This window comes from Petaurus breviceps, unplaced genomic scaffold (genome assembly GCF_028583685.1).
Source record: "Petaurus breviceps papuanus isolate PSGF00001 unplaced genomic scaffold, PetGlider_PUasm1.0 126, whole genome shotgun sequence".
In the NCBI taxonomy this organism is placed as follows: domain Eukaryota; kingdom Metazoa; phylum Chordata; class Mammalia; order Diprotodontia; family Petauridae; genus Petaurus; species Petaurus breviceps.
This window is the reverse complement of record NW_027185655.1, coordinates 35,198,256-35,214,702: the sequence shown is the minus strand read 5'-3', so window position 1 is coordinate 35,214,702 and position 16,447 is coordinate 35,198,256. Positions and strand designations below refer to the sequence as shown.

General features: G+C 38.8%; 2 protein-coding genes across 9 annotated transcripts in view; one reads left to right on the top strand and one right to left on the bottom strand.

The window, feature by feature from the left end:
• PAPSS1 (3'-phosphoadenosine 5'-phosphosulfate synthase 1) overlaps nucleotides 1–16,447 on the top strand; it is a 524,017-nt gene that overhangs the window by 217,772 nt on the left and 289,798 nt on the right. The gene's annotated exons all lie outside the window — the stretch shown is intronic.
• SGMS2 (sphingomyelin synthase 2) overlaps nucleotides 1–16,447 on the bottom strand; it is a 230,334-nt gene that overhangs the window by 50,712 nt on the left and 163,175 nt on the right. The window lies entirely within an intron of this gene.

The following is a 16,447-nucleotide window of genomic DNA, read 5'->3' as shown; positions in this document are numbered from 1 at the left end:
TAGTAGTAGTAGTAGTAGTAGTAGTAGTAGTAGTAGTAGTAGTAGTAATGATAATAATTTTAATGGAGGTACAGTGAAACTCAACCAGGAGATTATCTACCCTGAAGCAAAGTCCGAATTTCCTTGAGATTTTTTAAATTTCTATGTTATCAAGAAAACTACACTTGGAGACTACCTAGCAAAAGAGCCATTTAAGAGGACTGATAGGGGTCTACTTTGAAGGTTTAACTCTGAAGAATAAGCCCATGCAGATTTCATTATGTAGAAGCAGAAATCTCTTTGAAGCCATGGCAAGAAAACAGCTGGATCATGAAAGAGGTCAATTCTTTTATTTTCAGCTTCATGGTTATTTTAAGAAAGTTTTTGTTTGGGAAAAGAGTATATACAAATACTACAGCCTTCAATTCCAGGGTTATGAGGCAAGGTTAATCTACAGCTACACTATATTTCCCCTTACTTTAACTAAAAAATCATCTCACTGCAAATGTTTTCAGAAGCCTGTCAGAGTCTCAAGCATTCTCTCATTGCCCATGACTTCCAAAGTGTCTCTTTGTCATTCAGTCTGCCAAGGCCTTGATGTTTTTCTTCAGAACTGGAACTCTCTCCCAGGTATGAAGTATGAATGAATCCCTAAGGAACCCCTGTTTGTGTTTATATGGTGCCATTAGCCAAGTTATTGAATACATTGTAATTCAAAGTGAGATCTCACTTGCAACCCTGGATTCATAAGGTTCAAAATTAAGATGAAAAAACAAAACAAAACCCAACAACCACTAGGCTGTGGTTTTTGGTATCTGACTGAGGCAGGATACAGTGGGTCTCCTACCATCTCCATTCTGAACACAATGTCTCCCAAGGCAGTCCATAGGATTATGTGAACACATCACCACGTTTACCTATACTTAGCACTAAAACTTCTACCTTTCTCCTCTTGGAGCATCTTGCTTGCTCTAAAGAGATAGGTCACATAAAGCACATTGTAATTTTCCAAGTGGAGGAAGCTAGGTGGTTCAGTGAGTGGGACATAGTGTTGGGTGTGGAGTCAGGAAGACCTGAGTTCAAATCCAGCCTCAGACACTTACCCGCTGTAACTCTGACCTAAGTCACTTAACCTCCATTTGCCTTAATCCACTGAGGAAATGGCAAACTGTTCCAGTTTCTTTGCCAAAGAGTCACACCAAATCTTCCAAGTACTAGGAAAATTTCAGTTATTCTTCTTCTTCTCTATAATTTTTCAAAAGATCACTAACAGTAATTCAGAGGTTAGATTTGGTTTTTCAGTACTCTGGACCTACTGTTAGTGCCTGGGGATAAAGGCAGTTTGGTGCTGCCTGATCTCCTCAGTAACGATTTTCCATATCCTATTAACCATTTTTGTTCTATCCTTCTCAGGTTATCTAAAGATTCTATAAATTTCATCATTCTTGAAAAAGAAAATAGGATTGAGAGCCAGCATATATATCTTCTTATTGCCTAGCCATCCCAACAGCTGTACTATCCTTTCATTTTCCTTTTGCCCTTTGAAGTTTGTTGTTTTTCAGTTAGCTTTTGGGCGGGGAGGGGGCAGAATTTAGTCTGAGGTTTCACACTCCTTATTCTCTTAAAGGGCACAACAAACCCTGGAAAATTCTTTAAGTCTTGGCCCAGAAATCCCAAACTCTACTCTGCCAACACAACTTTCTGTACTAGTTGCTCTCTTCCTAAATTCACCTTTCTATTCTGATCTTATCAACTCTACTTTCCTTGGACAACAGGGATGAAGTAATTGCTGCTGAGGCAAGGGCTCTTTCTTTGTCGTGGACCCCTGTGTTAGACTGGTAAATCCTACGGCTCCCAACTCAAAAGAATGCTTGTGTCTACATAAATAGTGGAAGGAAATGATAAATGTCAGTTAGATGCTAATGAAAATAAAGATATTTTTTCTCCTCATCCAAGTTCACAGGCTCTCCCCTACATTCCCCTCCTCAACCCAAGTCTATTGACTACAGATTAAGAACCTCTCTGGGGTTTATTGATCTGGACTTCCTAGTTTGTCCAAATGCTCTCTCTAGATTCCTTCTGGCAAAGTCTTTTGTCTCCATTATGAATCACCTGAAGAGGGGAGCAATTGTCAGGACTGATCAATCTAGGAAATTTTCCAAGTCCTTGAGAAGGCAACTCAACCCTTTTTTGTTCATTCAAAGTTGCTATATGGCCGATTCAGCACCCCCTCAGCAGGCAGTCCCTAGTGACCGTGACTCATCGTTCCTTCCTCTGATCAGATGTGGGACAGCCTTTCCTGGAGGCACCTGCAAAACCTCTCATCATTCCTCGCAACATTCTCATATTACAAACTAAACTGAATTCAAGTACCCCCAAGATAAACATATGAGCTTTATAAACAGAAAGTTATCGAAAGATTCTGTAAACATTTCAGGTAACTATGACACCTGCTTTCAGGAAACACTGACTTGTGGCATACCACAAGCAAGTTAGAAAACTATTTATTTTGTAACTAATGACATCAAAATCCAAATAATAGCGGGTGAGTCATTTCTGGGGGTGGGGAAGAGTTTTTATCAGGGTCTAAAAGTGTTTAACTGTCATACCAGGCTACAATTTAAGTTTGTTGAATATTTAGAAACAGTAGTATCTTTTAAAAATGAATCAAATGTGTATCTAGTACTTAGCACATTTCCACAGTCTGATTTCCTAGTACAACAAACTAAAATTCAACTAAAGTACCTACTATGTGTATCACACAATAACGGACATTACAGATAAGTCTGATAAGACCCAATCTCTGCTCATTCTCCCCTTATTGTCTAGTATGAGGGGATATGACATATGCAGTAATAATAGGTTTTTTTAAATTAATTAATTAATTTTTACTTTTCAACATTCATTTCCACAAGATTTTGAGTTACAATTTTTCTCCCCTTCTTTCCCCTACCCCCACCCCAAAATAGCAAATCTACTTACTACCCCTTCCCCCAATCTGTTCTCTCTTATATCCTCTCCCATCACCCTCCTAACTTTCTAGTAAGGCCAAGATGGATTTCTATACCCCAGTGCCTGTATATCTTATTTCCCAGTTGCATGTAAAAAACAAATTTTTTTTAACATTTGTTTTTAAAACTTTGAGTTCCAGATTTTTTCCCCTTCTTCCCTCCTCACCCACCCCCACGGGGAAGATAAGCAATTCAATATAGGTTGTACATGTGTAGTTACCTAAAACATTTCCATAGTAATTATATTGTGGAAGACTAACTATATTTCCCTCCATCCTATCCTGTCTCCACCACTTATTCTATTTTTTCCTTTGACCCTATCCCTTTTCAAAAATGTTTGCTTCTAGCTACCCTCTCCCCCAATCTGCCCTCCCTTCTATCATCCCCCTCTTATCCCCTACCCCCTCTTTTCCTGTGGGGTAAGATACCCAATTAAATGTTTATGCTATTTCCTTCTTAAGCCAAATTCAATGAGAGTAAGGTTGTCCTATTCCCTTTCACCTTCCTTCTCTTCCCCTCCATTTCCCTTGCCTCTTTTACATGAGATATTTTACCCTAATCTATCTCTCCCTTTCTCCTTCTCCCAATAAATTCCTCTCTCACCTCTTAATTTTATTTTTTAGATATCATCCCTTCATGTTCAATTCATCCTGTGCCCTCTGTCTATGTATACATGAACATATATATATATATGCTCACACTCATGTATATATATATATATATATACACATACACCCTCTTATGTATACACATATATGTATGTATACATACATCTTCATACTGAGAAAAGTCTTATGAGTTACAATTATTGTTTATCCATGTAGGAATGTAAACAGTTAAACTTTAATAAGTTCCTTATGATTTTTTTTCCTGTTTACCTTCTCATGTTTCTCTTGTTTCTTATATCTGAAAGTCAAATTTTCTGTTCAGCTCTGGTTTTTTCATCAGGAATGCTTGAAAGTCCTCTATTTCATTGAATGACCATATGTTTCCCTGTAGCGTTATACTCAGTTTTGCTGGGTAGGTGACTCGGTTTTAGTCCTAGCTCCTTTGACCTCAGGAATATCATATTCCAAGCCCTTCAATCCCTTAATGTAGAAGCTGCTAGGTCTTGTGTTATCTGATTGTATTTCCATAATACTCAAATTGTTTCTTCCTGACTGCTTGCAGTATTTTCTCCTTGACCTGGGAACTCTGGAATTTGGCTATAATATTCCTAGGAGTTTTCTTTTGGGGATCATTTTCAAGAGGCAACCGGTAAATTCTTTCTATTTCTATTTTGCCCTCTGGTTCTAGAATATTAGGGCAATTTTGCTTGATAATTTCTTGAAAGACAGTGTCTAGGCTCCTTTTTTGATCATGGCTTGCAGGTAGTCCAATAATTTTTAAATTATCTCTCCTGAATCTATTTTCCAGGTCAGTGGTTTTTCCAGTGAGATATTTCACATTGCCTTCTATTTTTTCATTTGTTTGGATTTGCTTTATAATATCTTGATTTCTCATAAAGTCATTAGCTTCCAATTGCTCCAATCTAATTTTGAAGGAGTTATTATATTCAGTGAGTTTTTTGAAATTCCTTTTCCATCTGGCAAATTCAACTTTTTAAGGCATTCTTTTCCTCACTGGCTTTTTGGGCCTCTTTTGCCATTTGAGTTAGTCTATTTTTTTAAGGTGTTATTTTCTTCAGTCAGGTTGTTGACCCTGATTTTATAATTTTCTTGCATCATTCTCATTTCTTTTCCCAATTTTTCCTCCACTTCTCTTACTTGATTTTCAAAATCCTTCTTGAGCTCCTCCATGGCCTGTAACCAATTTATATTTTTCTTGGAGGCTTTTGATGCAGGAGCTCTGACTTCGTTGTCTTTCTCCTGCTCCATGCCTTGATCCTTTTTGTCCCCAAAAAAGGATTTTATGGTCTGTTTGTGCTTCTTCTGCTTGCTCATATTGCCAGTCAATTAACTGCCATGGTAGAACTCTGCTTCCAGAATGGAGAGCTTTGTCCCAAATTGCTGTGGGTTTCACAGCTGCTGGAGCTATTAGGAGGGCACCCTCTCTGCAGCCCCCACAAGCTCTGGCTCACTGGCCACACACTCCAAGACCACCACTCAAGACTGTGAACCAGATCCAAGCAGGTTAAAGCAAGAGCTATTACCTCTGAATGGTCATTTGGTCCCCTTTGGATCTGCAAGCCAGGAGTTCTTAAGGCAGCCACAGGGCAATAGCTGCACAGCCATCCTGCGTCCAATGCTTCTTGCCCTGGAGGCAGGGGCTAGACTGCTCTTCTGTAGCCCCCTTGTTCCAATAGAGTTCCACACTGACCTTTCACTTTGTCTTTGGTGTTTATGAGTTGAGAAGTCTGGAACCCGCCACAGCTGCTGGTGATTCACTCTCCTGAAGTCTGCTTAGGATGGTCTGTGCCACTGGTCGGGGCCTTCCGGGGTCTGGTCCCACACTCATGCAGGCCTGTACTCGGCTCCTATCTCAATGTGACAGACCCTTCCTGTCTGCCTGCCAGGCTGCCTTCAGTGGGAGATTTGTTTCTTTCTGTTACTTTGTGTGTTCTGTAGCTCTAAAGTTAGTTTAGAGCCATTTTTTTACATGCATTAGAAATGATTGGAGTGGGAGCTCATGCCAAGTTTGTGCTTCTACTCTGCCATCTTGGCTCTACCCCCCAGTAATAATCAATACTAAATAATGTGTATGTGTGTGTACACACACACACACATATATAAATATATACACATATGTGTTTATATATTATATGTATATTTATATATAAATATATTTATACGTATATAAATGTATATGTATATTTATATATAAATTTATTTATACATATATAAATGTATATGTATATACACATACACATGCAGAAGAAAGAACCATTGCAAGTTTGAAGAAAGAAGAGTCAGTTTGTAATGATCAATCCCTTGAAACAACCCTGATTGAGCCATGGGAAAGAAAAAACCCCTCTTCTTCCTATGCTCCCCTATGGGTACCATACTTAAATGGCCATTAAATTATTTTGTTGAATTTAAGTTACAAATTTTTCTTTTTCTCTTTCTTTAAAAAAAATTATTAGGATATAAAAGAAAGAAGAACATCTTCCAAGTCCCTTATTTCTCATTTAATAAAAGTCTACATTTAATAGGTAGGTGACAGCTAGCTGGACTCAGAACACTTATTAAATTTTGGTCCTGGGCAAGTCACTTTACCCTATCTGCCTCAGTGTCCTCATCTGTAAAATGAGCTGGAGAAGGAAATGGCCAACCACTCCATTATCTTTGCCAAGAAGACCCCAAATGGGGTCACAAAGAATGGGACATGATTGAAACAAGGGAATAACATACAACCTATATAATAATTTCCATCCCAACATCTGTCTACATACCCTCTTGTCCCTACATTCTTGTCCTTGATTTGATGGTGTCTGTAAAGACCAAGTCACTTTCCATCATCACAGCTCTTTAGTGACTTATAAGAGTGACATTTCCTGAAGACACTTAAAAGGTGGAAATTTCACTGGAGTGACGTTCTTCAAGTAGCTGAATCACTGTTGTTGCTTGGTAACTTGTTTCTGTTTGGCAGGAGATACTCTAGAAGCACAGGTACATTCAGCCACATAGAAGATGATTTACTCAGCACTGTCTCCTCCCATCTACTAGACCTGGGAGCCAAATTCTCAATCTTAATACAATTCTTTCCCCTTGTTAACACAGAAAGCCGGAGGATAGAAAGCAAAACAAAAGGAAACATTCCACTGTGCATAAAGTACAGATGCAATTTTAACTGACATCTAGATGGTTTAGAAATGTCTTTGCACTAATTTCAGACAAAAGGGAACATTCAGTTTCAACTGTATACCAAGTGCTTGGATTATAAATGGTCATGAAAACCATCTGCCATGACCATTAGAATTATTCAACTCATTAATTTCTCCACCAATGAATATATTTCACAGCAGACCTGAGTCACTAATATCTGACGTCATCATCAGGAGAGATTTTTTTTTTAGGCAACCAGAGGTCTGACTCATTCAGCTGGCCCTTCTCCAGACCATTAAAGCTGCAACGGCTTGTGGAAAAAAAGCCTGCTTGTCTTTTGGGAAAACTCAGAATCTTCCCTATCATCCAAGGAATTCCAGCATCTAAGAAGGCCTCCAGTTCTAAAATTTGGTGTCTTACATGGTTTATTTTTGGAGGGGGTGGTACTTAAATGTTTGTTAAATGAACAGGAACATCATAGACAGGTGGACCAGCCCAACATATCATGTTACTCTCTGCCCCATCTGATGCCAGTTTCAACATTCATTTTTCTGTTGGACTGGTGATTTTATTGGTAGGAGGAGCTCCCAGAGAAGAAATTCCTCTGCCAACACAGATCATCACCTTCACTACAACTCAGAGTCTTAGAAAGTTGCATGGGAACACTAAAATTAAATCCCATGCCCAGAATCACACAGCCTATGTATGTCAGAGACTAGACAAGAACCCAGACCTTTCAGACTTTTGGGCTAACTTTCTGTCCACCATACAAGAGTGCCTCTTTTCTACAATTAATTTAATAGCTATATGATGAAACTTAAGAGAAATATATTCCATGCTACTTCCTAGAATACTATAAATGCCAACAGTGTCTAAAGTCAGTAACTCTGATCATTAGTTTACAATTTAAAGACCATACCTATTCCTCCTCCCCAACTTTCTAGAAAATTTCCTACAAGAGTGATCCTTTTTCTTAATTATCTCTCTGCATAAAATGCATAAAAATGGAGGGAAAATAGTTAAGAACTTTGGATAAATTTTGTGATTCATAGTCAAAAGCCGTATGGATTTCTCACTAACCCAGAGAGGTCAAGCATGCATATTCTAAATGAAAACATGGAAGATACTCCAAGAGTCAAGTCCAAATGGTAACAGCAAGATGAGAAAAACCAGCCATGAATGACTGGTTTTCTTCACTTAGCATTTATATAGACTGAAAGATGCATGAAAAAATTTTCTTCCTTTGTTCCTATAACTAATATATTCCAATATACAATATATTACAATATTAGAAGTGGATATATGGAACATGCTGATCAAAATAAGAACAATGATCACAATAATGGAAGGGAAAATTAAGAACACTAATCAATGCAGTGTTCATTCTTGACTACTATAAATCATGTCTCTTACCTCTTGGGAAAGAGACTGGGTACATGCCAGATGTGGACATGTTTTTAGTCATGGCAACATGGCTTTGTTTTGCTCACTATACCTAGTTGTTACATGGCAATAAAAAGGTGAAGAAGGAAAATTTTGAGGAGTTACAGGGTAGAGTTGGGATAGCAATAGCAAGTTCAGTGGACATTTTTTTAAAAGAGCTTCAATAAAATACTTTTCAAAGGAAAAAATATTTATATGAAAGGAGATTTTAGAAAACCCAGCCAAACCAATCTGGCATAGATATGTCTTGTCTTTAGGTCACCGATATAAAAAGAAGTCATTAAAGGGGATCTAATTGATGGATTCTGGTCCTCTACACTAGAGCTGGGACTAAGACAGGATTCCTAACCTGGGGTCTGTGATATTGGTTTCTTTTCAAGTATTTTTGATAACTGTATATCAATATAATTGGTTTCCTTTGTAATCTCAGCAATTTTATTTTATTAATTTAAAAACCTTTTTCTGCACCTGGCCGTGTAACCTTGAACAAGTTACTTAACCCCAATTGCTTAGGGGCCAGGTGGCTCAGCAAGTAAGAGCACCGGCTCCAGTGTCGGGATGACCTGGATCAAATCCAGGCTCAGATACTCAGCACCACACCCAGAAATAACTGACTGTGTAAACTTGAGCAAGTTACTTAACCCCAATTGCTTTAAAAAAAAAAACACACCTTTTTCTGAGGAGGGATGCGTAAGCCTTACCAGAAGGCCAAAGAGGTCAATAACACAAAATATGTTAAGAACCCCTAGTCTGAGGGATAGAGACAACATGTAGATCACCAGTATGCAATACACAGCAGGAAGGGATAAAAAAATATTTTTAATGATATTTCTAATAAATGCATATAATATTCTCCATGGTACATAAGCATTTATTTTGTGATGTGTGTGTATGTTATTATGAAGGCCCAAAGCCCCAGAAAGTGTGTGTAGGGATATAAAAAATGCCTTGTTTCAGAAAATAATAAAGAATCTTACACTAGAAAATAGTTTTCTTGCATTTCTATTGGAATTCTCATGCAGCAGAAAGCAAACTTGGTATTCCAAAGCAGATCTGAGGTGGTACAGTGGATAGAGAGGCATGTGCCCAACACTGTCATAGTTGGATGTCCTGTATTGAGTCCAAATAGAAGACGGCATCCCTATGTATGGTATGGAATTATCAAAGAAACTTGGCCTCAAGAACACTTTTAGTAAAAAGTAAAAAAGAAAAAAGAAAAGTTTGCCTGAAAATGAGATGGGCTGGTCATGTGGAATATAGAAGGAAAAATCAAGGGTAGCCCACACAGCTCACTGATATCCTTACAATTTCTAAATAATGGCCCCAAATACCAATGGAAGACCACCAGGATAGGTTTATCCACCCAAGGAAGGCCACTGATCAGACTGACACAGCCTGGGTTGGTTTGGGTGATTCAAAGATGTATCTTTTGGCAAAGTATTCATATTGATGAAGTCAATTGATTAAAATTCCATAGAAGTTATTTTTGGGTGTCTATCACATGTCCCTGAAGGTCATGTCTCATCCAGACTATTTCTTCTCTGTCAACATCTTACATGGTGACTTGTACACAAACTCTTGGTGAATCAGACTCCCTCTTTTGAGAGACATATTTTTTTTCCACATTATTTCCTTGTTTTATTTAGAAGTCTAGGTATATTATGTTGCACGAACAAACAAAGGATAAATCAAACACAAAGATGCTAAGAGTTGGTCTTCAAACATCATATCCAACGATGACACCTTTGCCTATCATCTCGCCAATGTAAAACCACATGCATACCTCAGTGGCCACCAAACTATTTAGCAGAGCTTCCTTAACAGTGAGATTTCTGAAGCTACCAGTTCGAGCTGATGAGATTATTTTTTTTCAGGCTCTCAATGGCTCTGGGGATCTCAGTAGGACTTGGAGGAACCAGCTCAACCTTGGCATATTGCCAAAATGTGACCAATCGAGGCTTTGAATAAGTTGCAGCAGCATTTAGCAGAACCGGAGCCTTCTCAATAGCGTTGCGGATCAGCTGAGCCATGGCAGGGGTGAGGGGAGAAGCACACAGCTGGTCAAGACCGTCCCTCACTCAGTCCAGGCCCCCGAGGGACATATTTAAGGAGATTTCTCCTATGTCTCAACAACCCATAATTCATCAGTTAACTAGCATTTACTATGTCCCAGGCAATGTGCTAAACAGTGAGGACACAGAAAAAAGCAAAAAAGAAATCAATTTCTACACTCAAAGAGTTCACAGTCTACTGAGGAAGGCTAAAAGGACTATGTCCAGAGAAGATAAATTGAGACTATCTCAGAGGGAGGGCACTAAGATTAATGAAGACTAGGAAAGGCTTGTTCTAGAAGGTGGGATTTTAGCTGAGACTTGAAGAAAGCCAGGGATGCCCTTAGATCAAAGTTGAGGAGGGAGAGAATTTCTGGGATGGGGGGGGGGGGGTAACCAGTGAAAAAATGCCAAGAGTTGGGAGATGGAATGCTTTGTTTGAGAAAGAGCCTGAAGGTCACTGTTGCTGGATCATAACATGCTCAGAGGGACATCAGGTATAAGAAAACTGGAAAGGTGATAAAAGGGCCAGGTGAACAAGGCCTTGGTCCAAATCCTTCAATTTTACAGATGTGGAAACTAAAGCCCAAAGACCATGAGTGAGTTGCCCAGGACCTAGATATCCAATCCAGCCTTCTTTCTACCATACCATGTTGGTGGTTGGGGATCATACCACCATATCATGTTGCTACCCCAATTTACAACACAAATTTGCAGCACGTGCATTTTTAAAATTTATGATTTTCTTCACAATCTTCTATTTTATTAAAGGTAAAAAAAATCCTAAGATATCATTGTAGGAGTAAACAAAATTAAGTTTACAATCTGACCAAGTTTCCATGTTACAATTCCTTCAGGTCTTGTTTCACTAGCCCTGAAGATTTACAATCAGCTTATCCAGGAACAATCAAGCCCTGGGAAAGAATTGGTTTCTGCCACCCAAATTTACATCATATTGATTTGTATCCGAAAGTCAATTGAATAATTTACAGTGGGAATCTCTCTTCCCCAGGAGGGACCCTCACTAAGAGAAACCCAAAGAAAAGACCTTAATACTGGCTGAGTTTAATTGATCAGTATGTGGCATTATCCAATAAAATCACAGAGGTGAAAACACTTAACTCTAAAAACTGACACAGTTATTGCTCGGCAAACAAGAGGAATGAGAATGAGGAAGGACAGGCATGGCCAAACCTCCCTGGTACAAATGTCAGCTGGTCTAGGTCCCCTCCCCCACCTCCACAGGCAGAAGACACTCTTTCCCTTCAATGCCCTATGCATCTCAAACAATTCTTACAACCAAGGTTTCTTTCAATTTTTCTTAATTATTTCAGGGATAAATCCTAGGGATAAATGACTCTCCAAGCTCTTACAACTTCAGTTCTCCTTGGAGAAAGGGGGATTTCCATTTACTATCATCTTCTCTGTAGATCTTCTGTTGGATGAACGAGTACTCATTCTCCAGTACTAGCCCCACTAGGAAAGGAGACCACCATTGCTGAATTGAATTACTGCCAAATTGCTGAATACAAAGAAAATGGGAAGCTTAGGGGGTAAGTGGGCTGTGGAGTCAATATGTTAAAATTTAAAGAATAGAGCCCAGTTCCCAGGAAACATATAGCAACTACCAATATAGAGACTCATAACAACTCATCTAGAATTTGAATGAATGAAACTGTTACTACTGGCCTGCTTAAATAACAATTCTTTCCAAAAGTGGCATCCATTATCACAATATCATAATTGTGGCATATGATATTCCCACCATCTGTGGGTACTTGTGCTTAGATCCCAGCCCAAAGACCCTATCCCTGTCAGTAACTCATGAGTGGGTCCAGTGAGGCAAACTATCTCTTCCTATTAGAAGAACAAGGTGATCTCCATAGAATTTCCCTTGTATGAACAGGACTATCTTGTACTAGTAGAATGATTATGAACTGATTACTGATTCCCACAGTAACCATAAACAATCCAGAAGTCAGGCTATAGATGTCAATTCCCGGGGCTATTTTATTACAAATGTAGATGTACACATGTACATACCCCTTAGGGGTCCCCTCCCCTCCCCAGGCCATGCAAGTAGTGAAAGGTGACTATGACCAAGGAACAGAAACTGTATGTCCCCCCACCCCCATTAGCATACTTGCCACACAATTCACTGCACCTTTCCTATATAAGCTTTAACATCATTCCTGTTAGGGTGTGAGTTTCCTAAAAGAACTCTGTTCACCTTTATTAGCAGTTTAATAAACGTTTTGTCACTTGACTGGAAGACTGCTTGAGTCTGCAAATTCTTTCCAGATAACTCTGCCCTGAATCTCAGTATTTCGGGGTCCCTGTACCCCTAAACTGTATCAGGAACACCCTGCATGGACTTCCTGATGCTGAATTGCCAGAATTCTTACAAACTCACTGCCCTTGGCATCTGGTACCAAAAAACAAGCACCAGCCAGCAGAGGACTCAGTCTAAGCCTTGACAATGAAGCCTGGCCAAAGACAAGTATAATACTTCTGGGCTCCAGTGGTTACCAGATGGCTCCTCTGTATTATTTCCTTCCCTCCAACTTTGCCCTGTGGAAACCCTGGCAAAATCAAGGGAGCCAGACTCCACTCCCTAAATTTCTTTAAGACAGAGATGCTGTCAAAAGGTGTACTTCTGACTTACCAGGGAAAACAATCTTAATTGTTTCAGTAGCACCACACCTATACTTTCAAACTTTTCATTCTTAACACATGCCCTAAAGCCACAGAGAGAGTCCCATGAAATGACTATATGGAGTGCAGGGTCAGGTCTGCATACCATAGGTGCTTAATATATGTTTAACTAAAATACATTGTCAGTTCTTCCAAATAAATTCTCATTTCATATCTTCCAGGTCCCATGAATTTGTCTTTTAGGCAAAGGGCTCTCATACAACATCTTTCATGGATTTCTTCTTTTAAAAAAAATACACTACTTACCAATTTTCTATAATTTAAACCTCATTTAAAGGAATTATAAGAAAACACTTCAATTAACGAAAAATAATTTCATTCTGTTTTATAAACAGACTTATGGGGCTCTAGTAATATCATAAAATTTTCAAGTTTATGGTCCACATGGACCTCAATCTGCTCATTTGCAGATGGCCTGACTGATTGCCTTTGCCCAACTCTTTTTAAGGGCCTTCAGTCTATTTGCAAAAGAATCAAGATGACTTCTGCATATGGTCCATAAATACTGAGTTAAATATGCCTAGGATTCTGTTACTACAAATTTCTGGGAATTTAGCTAAATCATTCTTAATCTAAGGAGAGAAATCAGGGAAATCAAAATGGTAGAAGTCTTCCATCTCTGTCTCTCTTTCTCTCTCTGTATTTCTCCCTCTCTCACTCTCCCCCCCCCGCCCTGCTCTCACTGAAAAGTTACAGAATACCCACAGAGACTCAGTTTTTATGAAATACTGTGGTGAAAATTTCTTCATGCAAAGCAGTTTTCTTGCTCCCTCCAGTGTGGTTAATTTCTGAAACTAGTTCCTGAGATGATGGTGGGCATTACTTGAAATGGAAGACATACTAGCTACTGTCATTATTTATTCAAGGTGTCCCAAAGATTTTAGGGCAGTTTTATTTAATAGCTTAAAACAGCACTTTGGGACACCTCGTATGGGACTCTATAGTTCCAAAGCATTTTATGTCTATCACCTCGTTTAATACTCACAGCAACCTCACAAAGAAGGTGATAATATTATCTCTATTTGTTTAAAAGAAACATAGTATTATTTGGGGATACATAGGTGATGTAATAGACAAGGCACTGGGCATGGAACCAGGAAGACTCATCTTTATGAGTTCAAATCATGACACTAGCTGTGTGATCATGGGTAAACCATTTAATCCTGTTTGCCTCAGTTTCCTCATCTGTAAAGTGAGTTGGAGAAGGAAATGGCAAACCACTCCAGTATTTTTCCCAAGAAAATCCCAAAATGGGGTCACAAAGAATTGGACATGACTAAACATGAAATTAATTTTTGCATTTGATAAGTAAGAAAACTTGACCCTCAGGAATTGTAAGGGACTTGCCTTTAAGGGTCTCACACACACTCAGCTAAAGGGCTTGGACTTAGAGGTTTGAGGACATCCAGTCCTCCTTCCAATACCTCCCCCCCCCCATCAAAAAAGGCCTAATTCATTTCAGACCAAAAGGATGATGTTGACTTTATTAGTCAAGTTTTATATTTTATTTATTTATTTGTTTTTTTACAATTTATAGTACTAATAGACATAATAGTAAAAGTACTGTATAGAGTTGACCTATTAAAATTTTCTATGATGATAAATTTTTTCAAAGGCTAGAATATAAGAGGAAAGGGTATTTATTAGTCATAGTGCTAAGTCCACCAAATTCCCTGTGTGATCAAGAGACACCGCTATCTCTGTGAACACAAAAAGGTTCACATTTATAGCATTAATAGCCTTTTTATCTTTACCTTCAAGGGAATAATGCAAAAAATAAGATGGCATTTGTTAATGGACCCCTCTCTATACTATCTTGCCTAGGTAAGTGCAGCTGAAACTCTAAATTAATAAAACTGCATACCTCCATATCAAACCCCTTAATTTGCTATTTCCTGTGTGGCTCTCTGTGACGGTAGAAATATATTCTGTCAGGCAATGGGGGTGAGGGGAGGAGGAGGAAGATTGTTCTTCTCCAAAGTTTTCACTCTTTTTCTTTCCTCCTTGTGGGTCAAAATTATTCTGCCATCTTGATGGGAGCTTTCCAGACAAAACCTTTCTGACTGTCAATGAAACATCCTCTCCCTTTGTGAGGCCCTTCCTTTCTACCTCCCACCTCTTTTTAAGCTTTTTTCCTTTCATCACAGGGGCAGACTTTGCCAAGAAGGAAAGAAATAGCTTGGTTGAAGTATTTGGAAATTCTTGCCAGTGTGGGTAGACACAGTCTCAAGGGTTCCTCTTTACTGCTGCTAAGAGTCATTGTTTAATTTAAAATGATAACCTACCTGGTTTAGAGTTGGCTATTAGAACAATTCAATGGTGAACTTCAAATGATAACTAATTTGTACTTATTATTAATAACAAGTTTTCCATGGAATATGCTACTTTGGTGCATATTAAATCTCTAGGTTTTTAAGTCTTCCCCAGTGAACCCAGAATATTAGTTAGGCTAATGAATAACTGTTACAATATTTGAGGGAGCCAGCTTAGAGAGAAATCATTAAAGGCTGACACATAATATTCCTTAAAAATTTTTGAAGAATCAATTATCATTTTGATTACTAATTTTAAATGACATTAATAAACCTCATCACTACCTGTGTGGAAAATGTTCTCATTCAAATGACAAAGTGGTTTTTTTTAAAGCAATTGGGGTTAAGTAACTTACTCAAGGTTGCATGGCCAGTTATTTCTGGGTGTGGTGCTAAGTATCTGAGCCCAGATTTGATCCCCAGGTCATCCCGACACTGGAGCCGGTGCTCTTACTCGCTGAGCCACCTAACTGCCTCTCAAAGTATTTTTCAGATACTTCAGGAAGTCTAAAAAAGAGCCGCCAAACACCAAACTAACTAAAAACATGGGATGGTGGATCTGAGATGCTGTGAAAACCAATTTAGATTGAGCATTCCTACTGCCTGGTTGTACAAAGGCAAATGGCTCCCCCTACTACCACCCCCCACGAAGGGCAAAAATAACAGCTCTGGGGTACAAGACCACTCAGACCAACACAAAATTTCTTAGCACAATTCAGTTATTTGGAAATTATGAAATATGAGGTAAATGGGGGCCAATGTTTGTATATTTATCTTTAAATGTTTTTAGACACACTTCCCTTAAAGCCTCACTGAGTTGGTGAACGTTCTCTTCTGGCAGTAATCCAAACAGGCTAGGAAATGTGTGCAGTAAGCTGCTGTTTAGTTTTTCTGTGGTTACTAAGACAACAAGCAGAGTAAAAAACCCACTTTTACATACCCAGAACATTTTGATGCCCATATCTCCTTTGAGAAACCTAAAACTATTCTGAACACCATTAAAAATTCAGAGACAGTATGTAAGAGAGAGACGAGGAAGACAGATGTAGAGGGAAGGAGATAGGGAGAGACAAAGAGAAGAGAAGAAGGAAGAGAGAGAGGGAAATAGAAGAGAGAAAGAGAGAGAGAGAGAGAGAGAGAGAGAGAGAGAGAGAGAGAGAGAGAGAGAGAGA